Below are 10,931 nucleotides of genomic sequence, written 5' to 3'. Positions count from 1 at the left end.
AAACACAGATCCTCATGATTTTTGCACTAGATCAGCCCAAACTCACCGTCAAATTACACATCATGGCCAGGGGCACAGCCTGCACCACAAAAAACTCAGATCCACGCCTGTCGTGGATGGAGGACTTGACCTGGCATGTGTAAGAGAGACTTGGTTGGATGAAGCAGATGGGCCTGTCCTTGCTGCTGCTTGTCCACCAGGTTTCTCTTACACACAGCAACCCAGGTCATGGGGTGGGGGGTTTGCAGTGATTTTTAGGAAGTCATTAGTTTGCACCAGGCGTCCTACTGGAAAGACCCAGTTTTCCGAGTGCATGTTCTGGAAGTTGGGCAATAGGGGCAGTACAGGATTCCTTTTGGTGTACTGACCTCCCCGCTGCACCAAGGATTCCCTGCCCGAGCTGCTTCAGGTCATGGCAGATGTTCTCCTGGAGACACCTAGCTTGGTCGTCCTAGGGGATTTTAACATCCATGCCAACATGACCTTACAAGGGGCTGCTTGGGACTTCGTGGAAAGCATGGCCAACATGGGGCTGTCCCTGAATAAGTTTGGCCCAACTCATAGTCACGGAAATGCCTTAGACCTGGTGTTCACCTCTAGTGACGTGGGTGATCTGACACTAAGTAAAAGTGAAACAAAAGAAGTGCCATGGTCAGATCACTTCCTGGTGCAACTGGACTTCTCCGTGACCCTTCTTCTCTGCAGGGAGGTGGGACCAATTCGGATGGTCCACCCCCGCCACTTAATGGATCCAAATGGTAGGGGATGCTTTATCCCATGTTGATGGCCTTTCAGCCGATTCCCTGGTGGCCCGCTGGAATGCAGAGTTAACCAGGGCTATCGACTATCTGGCTCCGAAGCGCCCTCTCCGATTGCATGGAGCCCGGACAGCCCCGTGTTTTTCTTCGGAGCTGAGGGCGATGAAACAATCGCTGAGACGGCTCGAGTGCCAGTGGCAGAAAACTCACTCCGAATCTGACCGGACACAGGTTAGAGCTCAACGTCGAGCCTACCAAGTGGCGATAGCAACGGCGAAGAAGACTTTCTTCACTGCCTCTATTGCATCTGCAGAAAATAGTAGCAGGAGACTCTTTCAGGTGGTCTGCAATTTAACGGAACCACCTGTACCACCAGGGCCTTGTAAAGACCCCAAGATCTCCTGCAATGCTTTTGCAATTTTTTTTGTAGAGTTGCTCATATTCGGAAGACACCACTGTGGGAGCAGGGCTGGGGCGGGAGAGTGCTAGAGCTCTGTCTGGTCAAGTTGCATGGAATCAATTTCAATCCGTTACCCCCGAGAATGTGGACAGGCTGCTTGGATGCGTGAAACCAACCACTTCTCCTTGATCCTTGCCCATCCTGGCTAATAAAAGCAAACCGGGAAGGGCTGGGCGATGGGCTCTGCGGGGTGGTGAATGCTTCCCTCTGTGAGGGGGCATTCGCAGACCTGCTGTAAGAGGTGGTCATTAAACCGCTTCTTAAAAAAACATCTTTAGACCCGGCCAGTAGGGCCAACTATCGCCCAGTCTCAAATCTTCCATTCTTGGGCAAGGTGATTGAGCGGGTGGTTGCTGAACAACTCCAGGCACACCTGGAAGGATGTGGACCATTTGGATCCCTTCCAGTCGGGATTCAGGCCTGATCATGGGATTGAAACTGCCTTGGTCGCGCTGGTTGATGATCTCCGGAGGCGGGCTAGGGACAAAGGTGAGAGCTGTTTCCTAGTTCTGCTGGATCTCTCAGCGGCCTTTGATACAATCAATCATAACATCCTTCTGGACCGTCTAGAGTAGTTGGGAGCTGAGGGCACTGTTATACAGTGGTTCTGCTCCTGGTTTTGAAGCACGGATCCCCATGGAACCTCACGCTTTTTGCACAGCCTGAACCACAGAAAACTTGGATCCATGGTTATCTGGCAACACCATGGACCAAAAACGTTATTTCGAAGCACGGATCCTCATGAATCCTAACGCTTTTTGCATTGGGCCACCCCTAACTCACCATCAAATCACACATTATTTCCAGGGGCACAGCATGCAACACAAAAATCACGGATCCACGGCTTCCTGGTGAAACTGTGGCCCAAAAAACGTGGTTTTGAAGCACAGATCCTCATGGAGCCTCACACTTTTTGCATTGGGCAAGACCTAAATCGCCATCAAATCACACATTATTTCCAGGGGCACAGCCTGCACCACAGAAAACTCGGATCCATGGCTTTCTGGCCATACCGTGGTAAAAAAACGTGGTTTTGAAACACGGATCCTCATGCTTTTCTCATTGGGCCAATCCAAACTCAACGTCAGATCACGCGTCATAGCCAGGATCACAGCTTGGACCACGTAAAACTCGGATCCACAGCTTCCTGGACACTCCATGGCCCTTCCTCCTGGGCTGTGTCCAGAAAGTGGTGGTGGGGGATGAGTGTTCAGACCCCTGGGCCCTTACTTGTGGGGTGCCTCGGGGTTCCGTCCTCCCCTCCATGCTTTTTAACACCTACATGAAGCTGCTGGGAGAGATCATCAGGGGGTTTGGGCTTGGTGTCCATCAATATGCGGATGATACCCAGCTCTACCTCTCTTTCAACTCAGAACCAGTGAAGGCGGTGAAGGTCCTGTGTGAGTGCTTGGAGGCGGTTGGAGGATGGATGGCAGCTAATGGATTGAGGTTGAATCCTGACAATATGGAAGTTCTGTTCTTAAGGGACAGGGGGTGGGCTGGTGTGAAGGACTCCCTGGTCCTGAATGGCGTAACTGTGCCCCTGAAGGACCAGGTGCGCAGCCTGGGAGTCATTTTGGACTCACAGCTGTCCATGGAGGCGCAGGTCAATTCTGTATCCAGGGCAGATGTCTGTCAGCTCCATCTAGTACACAGGCTGAGACCCTACATGCCCAGAGACTGTTTCACCAGAGTGGTGCATGCTCTAGTTATCTCCCGCTTGGACTAATGCAATGTGCTCTACATGAGGCTACCTTTGAAGGTGACCTGGAAACTACAACTAATCCAGAATGCGGCAGCTAGTCTGGTGACTAGGAGTGGCCACCGAGACCATATAACACATGTCCTGAAAGACCTACATTGGCTCTCAGTACGTTTCCAAGCACAATTCAAAGTGTTGGTGCTGACCTTGAAAGCCCTAAAGGGCCTCAAAGGCCCAGTATACCTGAAGGAGCGTCTCCACCCCCATCGTTCTGCCCAGACACTGATGTCCAGCACCAAGGGGCTTCTGGTGGTTCCCTCACTGCGAGAAGCAAAGTGACAGGGAACCAGGCAGAGGGCCTTCTCGGTGGTGGCACCCGCCCTGTGGAATGTCCTCCCATTAGATGTCAAAGAGATAAACAACTACCTGACGTTTAGAAGACATCTGAAGACAGCCATGTTTAGGGACGTTTTTAATGTGTGGCTTTTTAAATTTTTTATTTCATTTTTTTGGGAAGCCACCCAGAGTGGCTGGGGAAACCAGATGGGCAGGGTACAAATATATTATTATTATTATTATTATTATTATTATTATTATTATTATTATTATTATTATCAGTACTTTGTAGGATTTGATAATCTTTACAGGTCTTTTAAATTTCTTATCTATCTATCCCCTCCCCCTTTTCCCTTTCTGTACTTCCCTATCCTTATCAAACTGAATATATATATTTTTTAAAAAATTACGGCTCCACAGTTTTCTGGGTAGCCCCATATTCATTACCCATCCACCTATGCTGCTCATGGCCAGATCACATTGGGGCACTGCCATGCTGTAAAAAGATTCTCATGAAGCACAGATCCCCATGGATCCTTAGGTTTTTTATGTTTGGTCACCCTGAAATCACTATCAAATCACACCTGATGTATATGACCACAGAATGACCACAAAAACCACAGAGCACAGCCAGGGAACAAACACTATATTAAATACTTTAATCCTCATGGATCATCATGATTGTTAAATGGGGTCCACCAAATTACATTGTAAGATCACACCAATGTCCATGGAATGACCGAAATAAAAACTCTATCTGAAATGGTTCTGCATTAGCAAGAACATAGTATTAAAATGACATTCATATCCATAGCTTCCACTGTGACGAACTGCACCTGGAAATTTTTGACGCTGCTAAACTTCAAGAATATCCAAGGCAGAGATTGTGATGATCTTACCTGTGAATGTAAAGTTTTCTTGCCGACAGAGTTTGTCAGTGCAAACTTTGAAATAGGGGGTCTCCAACGTGGTGCCCATGGGCATCATGGTGCCTGCTGACAGCTTTCCTGGAGTCCACCACGTGTTTTTAGAAAAAGAACAGGATTAGTGGTGAATTGGTGCAGGCTGTAGCCATGGACATGCTATGTGATCTGATGGTGAATTTGGGGTGACCAATGCAAAGATCCTGAGAATCCCTGTGGATCCATGCTTTGTAACCACATTTTTGCACCATTGCAGCCCCAGGCAACAGTGGGTGCGTGATTTTTTTGGTGCAGGCTGTAGCCATGGACATGCTATGTGATCTGATGGTGAATTTGGGGTGACCCAATGCAAAGATCATGAGAATCCCTGTGGATCCATGCTTTGTAACCACATCTTTGCACCATTGCAGCCCCAGGCAACAGTGGGTGCGTGATTTTTTTGGTGCAGGCTGTAGCCATGGACATGCTATGTGATCTGATGGTGAATTTGGGGTGACCCAATGCAAAGATCCTGAGGATCCATATGGATCTATGCTTTGTAACCACATTTTAAGTGGGGAGCGAAGGAAAAACAAAGAAGGGACATGAGAGGGGTGTGCAGAGATTCATCTGGCTAAGAATGCAGGAGAGGGATTTAACGGGAGGGAGGAAAGAAAGGCAAAAGTTTCTCCCCACCCAAGCCAGCCATCTCTCTCTCTCTCCCTCCCCCGCTCTCTCCCTCCCGCCCCTCTCTCTCTCTCTCCCTCCCCCCCCCTCTCCCCCAGCAGCACCGGAGCACAGAGAGGAAGGAACGACACTCTGCTTTCCCCTCTGCTTGCCTGGAGGGGAGGGGCTTTCCCTGCTTTTTGTTCCGTTTCAGCAAACACAGCAACGAAACAGAGGCGGGTGGGCAGTAAGACCCTGAGGCTGAATGCAGGAAAGCAGCCGCTTCCTCTTTTCAGGTTTCCCTTCTCCGTGAAGCGCGATTTGATTTTTGACTGATTTTTCGGCTCCAGGGACCACACATTCGCTCAATAACACGCCCAGACATTTCCCCTTCCTTTTTAGGAGAAAAAATCTGCGTGTTATAGAGGGGAAAATACGGTATGTACTAAGCTTGGATCCTAGAACAATAGGCAAGTAGGATCCTAGAATGCAAGAACTGATTGGCTTGCAGGAAAAGACCAATCAGGCTCCAGGAGGGAAGCAGAATCAGCCAATCAGACGGGACTCATTGTGTAAATAATGTATATAAAGCCTGAGGTTTGGGGTAAAATTCAGTCACTGTTATACAAGCTGCAATAAAGAGCATGAAATCACTACAGGACTCTGAGCATATTTAATTTTCTTTGACTTTACCAACTTGGGTGACCCTGCTGGGAGTACGAGATTCCCAAGGGCTTCGCTCACAAGGGTCATAGGAATGTGCAAGCCCACTCACCATGACAAGTGAGAGAACTGAGATAGATTGCACTGAGCCCTGGTCTCATTAGACAAAGCGTTCCACCAAAAAGGCTCTGGCTCTGGTTGAGGACAGCTGGATATGTTTTGGGCCAGGGACCACCAGTAGGTTGCTGTCAGATGAGCGTCACACTCATGGGGGGTGTATTGGAAGAGAATTCCCACAGATAAGAAAGGTCACAGACTGTTTAGGGCTTTAAAGATTAGCACCAAAACATTGAACCTGATTCGATACTCCACCTGGAGCCAATCCAGCTGATGAACAACCAACTGAATGTGGGCTCTCCACAAAGTCCAAGTAAGAACTCATGCACCTGCATTTTAGACCATTTGGAGTTTCTGGAGCAGTCTCAAGGGTAGCCCTGCATATCTATCTCTCTCACTCTCTCTCTCTCTATCACATTTATACCCTGCACTCCCCGGCTCAGGTGTACAGCAAGTTAAAGTAGTCTAGTCTGCAGGTGACTACTGCATGGATCACCATGGCTAGGTTGGAAAGGGACAGGTATGGTACTGATCGCCTAATCTGACATAGATTAAAAAATGCCAGTTTGGTTACATTTGTGACCAATGCCTCCTTAGAGATATAAGCATCCAGGATCACACCGGGACTCCTGGTGGCGGCTACAGGTGACTATCGTGCCCCATGAAGAGCTGGGAGCTGGCAAACCAAACCAAAATCATTCTGGCCCAGCCACTGGATGCCCATCTTTAATGGATAGAGATTCAGCCAACTCCGTTTCCTCCATCCCAGCACACCCACCTAAAAATTGGCCAATATATCCAGGGTAGCATCTGGCCAGGGCCATGAAGCAGTAGATCCATGATGTTTGTGGTCAGATCTGTGGTTATGTACAAGATATTTGAATAAAGGGTGAAATTGGGGTTCCCCAATGCAAAAAGTGTGATGATCCATGAGGATCCGTGCTTCAAAACCACGTTTTGGGGCCATGACGTTGCCAGGAAGCTGTGGATCCTAGTTTTTTGTGGTGCAGGCTGTGCCCATGGACATGACGTGTGATTTGATGTTGAGTTTGGGTTGGCCCAATGCAAAAAGCATGAAGATCCATGAGGATCCGTGGTTCAAAACCACGTTTTTGGGCCATGGAGTGGCCAGGAAGCCATGGATCCAAGTTTTTTGTGGTGCAGGCTGTGCCCCTCGCCATGTGTGATTTGACGGCGAGTTTGGGTTGGCCAAATACAAAAAGTGTGAGGATCCATGAGGATCTGTGGTTCAGAACCACGTTTTTGGTCCATGGCATGGCCAGATAACCGTGGATCCAAGTTTTCTGTGGTGCAGGCTGTGCCCTTGGACATGATGTGTGATTTGATGGTGATTTGGGTGTGGCCCAATGCAAAAAGCGTGAGGATCCATGATTCAAAACCACGTTTTTGAGCCATGGATCCGAGTTCTTCGTGGTGCAGGCTGTGCCCATGGACATGATGTGTGATTTGACGGTCAGTTTGGAGTAGCTCAATGGAAAATGCGTGAGGATCCATGCTTCGAAACTACGTTTTTGGGCCACGGTATGACCAGGAAGCCGTGGATCTGAGTTTTTTGCGGTGCAAGCTGTGCCCCTGGCCATGACGTGTGATTTGACGGTGTTTTAGGGGTGGCCCAATGCAAAAAGCGTGAGGATCCATGAGGATCTGTGCTTCAAAACCACGTTTTTTGGCTACGGTGTTGCCAAGAATGCGTGATTTTTGTGTTGCATGCTGTGCTCATGGCCATGATGTTTGATCTGATGGTGACTTTGGGCTGATCTAGTGCAAAAATCATGAGGATCCATGCTTCGGAACCAGGTTTTTGGGCCACAGTGTCGCCAGAAAGCCGTGGATCCGTGATTTTTGTGGTGGATGCTGTGCCCATGGCCATGATGTTTGATCTGATATTGACTTTGGGCTGATCTAGTTCAAAAATCATGAGGATCCATGCTTCGGAACCATGTTTTTGGGCCACGGTATGGCCAGGCAGGCGTGGATCTGAGTTTTTTGTGGTGTAGGCTGTGCCCCTGGCTATGATGTGTGATTTGACGGTGAGTTTGGGTTGGCCCAATGCAAAAAGGGTGAGGATCCGTGCTTCAAAACCATGTTTTTGGGCCACAGTGTCGCCAGGAAGCCATGGATCCGTGATTTTTGTGGTGGATGCTGTGCCCATGGCCATGATATTTGATCTAGTGGTGACTTTGGGCTGATCTAGTGCAAAATTCATGAGGATCCGTGTTTTTTAACCATGTTTTTGTGCCATTGCGGCACCACGAAACAGTGGATGCGTGATTTTGTTGGTTCTGCCTACAGACTAAGAAGTGGTCTACAGTATCATGGTGTTTTTTACTTTGTTTCAATATAAAAATCATATGAATTCATGAGGATCCATGCCTCAGATCCATGTTTTCGTGGTGCTGCAACACGGCAAAGTGTTGGATCCACGTTTTTTATAGTCCAGTTTGTAGGCGTGCCTTCCAGGTGTGATTTGACACTGCATTTGTTGGAGTTATTTATTAAAAAGTGGAGGATCCATGAGGATCTGTGTAGACCCGCTTTTTACCCAGACCCCAGAGGAACTAGCATTTCCTGCAGCTCAGCATACTGCATTTTAATAAGCCTGGCTGTTTGTAAAGGGCCTGCTCTATGGCTTCTTTCTCACCAAACCTCATCCTGTACAGTGGTACCTTGGGTTACATATGCTTCAGGTTACAGACTCCTTTAACCCAGAATAGTGCTTTGGGTTAAGAACTTTGCTTCAGGATGAGAACAGAAATCATGCTCCAGCAGGAGGCCCCATTAGCTAAAGTGGTGCTTCAGGTTAAGAACAGTTTCAGGTTAACAACGGACCTCTGGAATGAATTAAGTACTTAACCTGAGGTACTGCTGAGGGCCTTCTGGCAGTTCCCTCCCTGCAAGAAGCCAGGTTACAGGGAACCAGACAGAGGGCCTTCTCAGTTGTGGCACCCTCCCTGTGGAACACCCTCCCACCAGATGTCAAGGAAATAAACAACTATCTGACTTTTAGAAGACATCTGAAGGCAGCCCAGTTTAGGGACGCTTTTAATGTTTGATGTATTATAGTATTTTAATATTGTGCTGGAAGCCGCCCAGAGTGGCTGGGGAAGCCCAGCCAGATGGGCGGGGTATAAATTAATTATTATTATTACTATCATTATTATTATTATTATTATTATTTACCTCCACGCTTTCTTCTCTAGGGAAAAAAAAGGGAGAAGAGCTCCTGCGCACCGTGTGCCTTTGCAAAACATCCCCGCTCCCTGTCGAAAAGTGACGGGGTGGCCGTTGCTTACCTGCCCCCCTCAAGCCCAACACCACGCGCGAAGAGGCCCGTTCTCGCGAGAGGAGGAGCTCCCTCAGGGGCCGGAGAGGCCTCTCACGCGCCCGCCGGCAGCGGAAGGGAAACGGGGCGCGCAGCGGGGCCTTGACTTCTCACCGCCGGGCTTCTCTATTTCTCGTCCCTCGGCGTTACTGCGCTTCTCCGCGCGGAGCCTCCGCCCCTCCCGCCGCCAGAGGCCTTCGAAGGAGGCGCTTTCTTCCCCCTCAGCGGCGCTGCGGCGCCTTTCAAAGCCGGGACATACCATCTCCGCGGAGTGGGGGGCCCGGGATTCTTCCGAGGGAGAGACGAGCCGGCGGAGGCTGTGGGAATCCGGCTCCCTTCGCTCCCCCTCCAGGCCCGCGCCTCGCCTCGCCCTCCTGCTTCCCGCCTCCCCGGCCAACCGCCACACATATCAGCCCCATCGCTCTCCCCCCCCAGCCTGACTCACTTGGTTCGCTCCAGCCCCTCTTCCCGCGCTTTTCTGCCCTCAGCGTCTCCCTCAACCGCCGCTTCCCTCGCGCGCGGGACAAAGGGACGCCCTTCCGCTTCCGGCCGCGTCTTATAGGTCTCCGCTCCGGGCCGAACCATTGCTTGCTGGAGCGGGGGGAGAGAGGCAGAGAAGACCAGGCCAGACCGCGCCATTCCTTGATTTCTTCAGGGACCCGTCGTAGCCCAGACAGGCTTCCAAGGCCTGGCATAGAGACCGAAGGCGCACTCGGGTCCCTTGTCGAAACAGGAGGACGTGGAATGTACCAACTGTGCTTCTCCCCCCCTCCTCCCTCTTGGCGCTTGCTGGACCCTAGAGCTAGCAGGGCAGAGGAGCGCAGCAAGAGGCACGTGGAGATGCTGCGGGTTCGATTCCTCTCCCCCGCTGCACAACACCTGGAAGAAGTGTGCATGCACACGAAAGCTCATACCAGGAACTAACCTAGTTGGTCTTTAAGGTGCTACTGGAAGGAATTTTTTTATTTTAACACCTGGAAGGGTTAATGATCACATTTTTGTCATTTTCTGCTTATTTGGTGATTTCAGCAGATTCCCTGCCTGGGCCACAGAGGATGAAAGGCTTCAGTTCCTGCAGATGTGCAGGCTCTGTTTTATCTTAATATGCCGCGTAACATTGGGTCAGGAAACACACCGAACGGTGCCTTGAGTTTCTGCAGCGCTGTTGCCTTTCTTGGCCATTGACCGTTCTAAATCAATAATAATAATAATAATAAATTTTATTTATATTCCGCCCTCCCCAGCCGAAGCCGGGCTCAGGGCGGCTAACAACAATAAAACAGTATAAAAGTATAACATAAACAACACTCTAAAATCATTCATTGTAAAATTAATTAATTCAGGCCACTGGCAACCATTGGGCCTGAGCTCCGCGAAGATTGCCGAGGGAGGGAGTCAGGCTGTGCCCTGGCCAAAGGCCTGGTGGAACAGCTCCGTCTTGCAGGCCCTGCAGAAAGATGTCAAGTCCCACAGGGCCCTAGTCTCTTGGGACAGAGCGTTCCACCAAGTCGGGGCCAGTACTGAAAAGGCCCTGGTCCTAGTTGAGACCAGTCTAACCTCCCTGTGGCCTGGGACCTCCAAGATGTTTTTATTTGAAGACCGTAAGTTCCTCTGTGGGACATACCAGGAGAGGCGGTCCCGTAGGTACGAGGGTCCTAGGCCGTATAGGGCTTTAAAGGTTAAAACCTTTGCCGAACAACTCCAGGCACGCCTGGAAGAAGCGGACCATTTGGATCCCTTCCAGTCAGGATTCAGGCATCATCATGGGACTGAAACTGCCTTGGTCGCACTGGTTGATGATCTCCGGCGGGCTAGGGACAAAGGTGAGAGCTGTTTCCTAGTTCTGCTGGATCTCTCGTGGCCTTTGATACAATCGACCATAACATCCTTCTGGACGGCCTTGAGGGGTTGGGAGCTGGGGGCACTGTCATACAGTGGTTCCGCTCCTTCCTCCTGGGCCGTGTTCAGAAAGTGGTGGGGGGGA

This window comes from Podarcis liolepis, assembly GCF_965112155.1.
Source record: "Podarcis liolepis genome assembly, chromosome: 13".
NCBI lineage: Eukaryota > Metazoa > Chordata > Lepidosauria > Squamata > Lacertidae > Podarcis > Podarcis liolepis.
The sequence above is the reverse complement of the archived record's forward strand: the minus strand, read 5'-3'. Positions refer to the sequence as shown.